The sequence below is a fragment of the Prosopis cineraria genome, unplaced genomic scaffold (assembly GCF_029017545.1).
Source record: "Prosopis cineraria cultivar Desert tree isolate PC_DT_omini unplaced genomic scaffold, ASM2901754v1 PC687, whole genome shotgun sequence".
Classification (NCBI taxonomy): domain Eukaryota; kingdom Viridiplantae; phylum Streptophyta; class Magnoliopsida; order Fabales; family Fabaceae; genus Prosopis; species Prosopis cineraria.
In genome coordinates, this window is record NW_026556012.1 from 1 (window position 1) to 5,176 (window position 5,176).

The window sequence follows — 5,176 nt, forward strand, 5'->3', positions numbered from 1 at the left end:
CTCTCTGCACCTATGCATTAATTGATTATAGTGATCTCGTTAAACATGTCTCAGTTGCCCTGCAAGATAAAACTAACACAAGCATATATTGCTGCCTACTCACTTGGAATTGTTTGCTAAGCAAGGTTGACCACAACTAAAGAAGAGGCATGGAGACCATTGCTTCTGGTCAAATGAGGTTTTGCAAAATGATCGAGCAAGACCAGCATCAGCAGCTCCACAACTGACATAATCAAGGGATAAAAATTTGATAGTTGCCAAATAGTTGGATAGAGTCATTCTGGTACCATGATGCAATATCCTAACACCTGGAGATAATACAAAAAAAGCAATAATCTAAGAACGATCAAGAATAAAAGACACAATGAAAAAGACACAGCACAAGATAGAAGATGAACGAAAACATAATAATCAAAGCTACAACCCAACTGTTACTATATTGAATTATTGATTGAATGAACTACAGTTAAGGAACTGAGTATCACCTTCATTTTCTCAGCAAGTTAGACCCATGTTGATGAATATCTCCTTATATTGACCATATTCTATTGTTTTCCATGCTAGCCTCTATTTTAGTTACTTATTATTACCACTAATGACCAAAAGAATTGGTTGTTGAGAACAAGTAATGATGTAAAGTGATCAAAAGAAGGCCTCTTTTTGTTGTATGAATTATGTAGTAATGGACTCATCATACAACAAAGATACATACAAGAACAACCAAATAACAAAATAAAACAATGATGTCAAATGAAATCAAATAGTGAAACTTGTATTATTTGTCGCCACCATCTTTTTCATGTCCCTCCCTCATCTCAATGAATGTAATTATTGTTTCTTGACTCAATCATAATCTAGGCAATTCTTTCTCTTGGGAATATCTCAATTTTTCAAGACATTTCTTAATCCATGATGCAAAATAAAAAAAATTCCCTCGGAGCAATGTTTTAAAAGCCGATCAAGAAAGACCAACGGTTCGCAATTCTCATGGTCTAACCGATTAGATTGACGGTTGAACCAATAACATAATAAATAAATTTAAAAAAAAAATATCATATATAACAATAATATCAAATAAAAAATAACTAAGAAATTATATATAAAAAACTAATATTATCATCAGCAATCATGTTTGGCCATCAATAATTCAGAACCTTGCACCAATCTGCCATGGTGTAAACATAAAACCATTAAGGAAAAGCATCAACAATGCATTTTTGGCCAAACAAATTGAGAAGCCACTGTTTAGGTTTTAAATAAAAGCAAAAATTAGATGATATCGCTTTGCATCAGAAAGGAAACAACATAATCAAACCATGTAGGAACAAATCAATATGGTGTAAGGGAAATGAACCAAGAGAATTAACCTATCCTCACCTAAGCTTCAATCTCGGCCAATAAAGAGGCTGATGAAATCAATGAAAAAGGAGAAGGAGACAATCAAACGAGAGATGACAAGATGAGAAGAGTGAAGAAAAGTCTGAAAGAAGGTAGCTGCACCAAGACACAAACAGGAAGAGGAGATGCTAAGGCCGAGACTCAGAAGGAGGGAAAGCACTGAGGTAAAAGCCAACAGCTAAACACGAAGAGAGCTTGATTGTTGATTCTGGAATCATGAATGTGAACTCGTGAAGAGAGGAGCAGGAGCTGCAATCGTGTTCATGACTCCTGACTTGAGAGGGAATGCCTGACTCTGAATCTGAAATGAGGAAGGTTTTTATAGGGGCTAGAATTGGGAAAAAATTGGCCAAAATTTGACTTCCCCAGTCCTCAAAGAACCACCCCCGGTTCACGGTGCTACAACAATTCGTGGTCCAACCGCTGCTTCAGCTGCAATGTTATTGACCAGACAGTCCGATCTGGTCTAGTCCAGTTTTAAAATCATTGCCTTGGAGTGTAACAAGGAGGAAAATTTGGCACAGATGCACGGTGCTATCCACTTTCTTATGGAAGAAATGCACCGTTCCTACTTAAGTATATTGCATGCAACAACATTGAATTGAAATTCAAAATCAAGAGTATATACAAGACTCCAAATCCAAAAACACAAATAAAAAAGGACCCCTACCAGAGCAGCAAGAAGCAAAATTCAATTGCATAAAGTTTTTGACCCAAACAAGGTAATGGTGACAGAGATTTCTCTAATGGCATTGCAACAGTCTCTGGCACAGTTGCTGTGGGGCCTAGGAAGAAAACCATTAGCCTACCCTCCTTGCAATTCTCAAATCCATTACTATATTCTGAGCTCCGATTTTTTGAGGAACACCAATGCCAAGATCTCAATGAAATAGAATTGAAAGATCCGGGTTTTCGGGAATCAAATGCATCAGGGATAATCTGAGTACTTTTGGCTAAATTACAGGTTCTACTAACTAGTGCAATCGCTCAAAACTTTCCCGTGAGCAATGTCAATCCTCTAATTTTTGTGCGTCTACATTCTACAATGAGGGTTTGGTTATAACTAATTTGTGGATGGGGAAAGTAATGGTTGGTGAATTGATTCTGCTACAGCCTATAGGGATTAACCTAACTCATAACCAAAGATGTGAACAAGAAAGTGAACAATGTGTTACAAAATAGAGCCCCACCTTTATCAAAGAGAAGGGTGGTTAGGTGGTGGTGCAACACGGGGCTTCAAGAGGCTCAAGTATTCAGGGCCCTAAGTCTCTACATCTACATTGGTTGCGTCATCTTTAATGCATCATTGAACGGTGCCATTTGAAGTCATAAATGACGTCTTACTGTTGCCCCTGTCTTAACCTTAAAAATAAAAGCAATTACTGAAAGAAAAGTCACAAAATAAAGGTGAAAAGAAAAAATAAAAGAAAAAGAGCCTTATTTCTAAGAGGATAGGAAATTTCATAATTCATAGTAGTTAACAATTGAAGCCTTTAGAAACCAATACTCGACATTCTTTCCTTTCTCTAAAAAGGAAGCTGTATGCTTGGAAGCAAACAAAAAGATTTAAAGACAATGTAGACACTGAGATTTATATGTACTTCCATGACAAATTACTATCACCATGACGGTCATAATGTAAACCTCCACAAGGATTAAACAGTATATGAAGACAACCAACCACAAAAATAGCTGAAATGACACAATATTATTATATTTAGTGCCTCTTGATTCAAGTGAATCCCTGCCAATACATCAGTAACAAAAGGGAATGAGTTCCAGATACCACACTAAGCCTATGACTTCTTGTACAAAGAGAAACGAGTGTGCAAACAGTTTTAATCATTGTACGCTCGATATACTATTTTAAGAGAAACCTTTAATTTCTAGCTTTTCTGAGCTCTAATCTAACCATATTATAATTTTTTATCATTAAGCTCTAAAATTGTTAGTGTGGAAAAGAAAATTCTTCCTAGCAAATAATCCTCACAAAATTTATATTTCCCAGCATGAATAACAATTGTTTAAATATGAATTTACAGAACATCCACAACCTACCAAGTATCTCATTTTCAATTGAACTTCTCCAAGAAAAGGTAAAAGCTTTACCCTAAAATACCCAAGAACAAGAATCCCAAGTTGTTGGGGGGAAGGAGGAATGTGGCAAAAACCCTTAATTGGTGGAAAAAACCATATTATTGAGAAAGAGAGATTAACCTTAGGATTAGTAGAGTGGGAATTATAGCAGATCTTGGAGGCAATAGTGGAGCAGAGCTGAGATTGAGGGAGTAACAATTTCGCCGAGGTTGTAGACTTCCATGATGGTGGAGATTATATTGATCTGTAGGCAGTCTCGAAGAAATCAAAGACTCTGCCTTGCCTCCTCCAGATTCATCGAGTTCAGAGGAACCTTCGTGCTCTTCAGATCCCTTGGTTTTGTGGAGGTGTTTCTTTTTACTTTTTAATTATAAAGAGGTCTCACCACCTCATGCAGCCAGAGTCCTCCTGGTTCTCAGCCTAGGGGGAGCACTAATGCTGTTGGATTCCAAACTGATGGTTGGCAAAAAAGTTTATGGTATTTTCAGAGGGCTGGAATTATGTTGGCAAAAAATTTTAGGGCAACAGAAGCTTCATCCTCCATACTTTCTCTATGTTCTAAATGAATCAATTGGCATTTAAATGACCACACTGGCATAATAGAACCACATAATAGATAACAAAGCAATAATCCTCAGACAACAATTGGCAGCAACAATAATACGCTCGACTTTACAACAAGTTAAAATAACAAAACTTCTTGCATAAAAAGCATAAGAAAACTTTAACTACAGATAGGCAATAAGCAAGATTGAAATTGCAAATATTCAAGGCAGGGACAGAGACGCGAAACATAAAAAGATTCTGGAGACGCAAATTCGAACACTCAGTAAGTCAGTATGAATAATAAAATGCGAAAGAGAGAGATGGACTTACTGGTTAGTGGTTATCACGAACCGAGAGAGATTGAGAAGGAAAGACTAAGTTGAACACGGTCACAAACTGAGAAGGAGAGATGCATACACTCTGCTAGTCACACGCAGCACAGTCAAACAACGATCGTCAAGCTCGTCACACACAGTCGAGCGATTGTCAAGCACTCAAGCTCCGTCGCTCAGTCGAAGTACCTTCTTTTATTTTTATTTTTTTTTTCAAAATGCAAATTACAAAGAATATACTCCAGAATCAGATAAACGCAAAAATACTCCACAATCCATAGCAAATAACATCATCATTCACCCGGAGTACGGAGTCCAAATTAACCAAAGAATTAGAAAGATTAGTGCTAATGTCAAGTTGTCAACAACACGCAAGCCAGATAAATTTTGGCATAACACACGAGCCAAATTTTAAGTCAACCATCACATTACCTATTCGAATGGTGATTTGGGACTGGGTTCAAAATTCGAACAGGAGACGAAAGACGATCAAGAGACGATCTGGACAGCAACTGGAGTCTGGAGTGTGGAGACCGGAGATCGAACAGATTTCAAGGTTCGAGCTCGCCCTCAGGCGCGAGGTGCTAGCTTCCACGATCTGCACTTCTGCATGACAGGAACGGCGCTGGCGACGATCTGAAGGAGAAGACGAAGGCGAGGGCTACAGAGCAGAGTTCTTCGACGTTTAGGATTTAGGAAACAGACAATGGAGACAAGGAGTGAATTGTTACTCTGAGAGTGTGATTTGTGAAGGAGAAGGACGCGCCAGCATTCAGCTTTGGAGTTGGATTTTTTTAAAAAAA

The 5,176-nt window shown here is 37.8% G+C and overlaps 1 long non-coding RNA gene across 2 annotated transcripts; it reads right to left on the minus strand.

The window, feature by feature from the left end:
- Positions 1-6: 6 nt before the first annotated feature.
- Positions 7-5,176, minus strand: LOC129298032 (uncharacterized). 2 transcript variants are annotated; one of them, XR_008590293.1, is made up of 3 exons: positions 4,806-5,176; positions 4,372-4,565; positions 7-308 (listed from the first exon to the last, which is right to left on the minus strand). It is a non-coding gene; the product is annotated as an uncharacterized LOC129298032 (long non-coding RNA). The 2 variants fall into 2 exon arrangements; XR_008590294.1 differs by having other exon boundaries at positions 4,372-4,562; positions 4,806-5,174.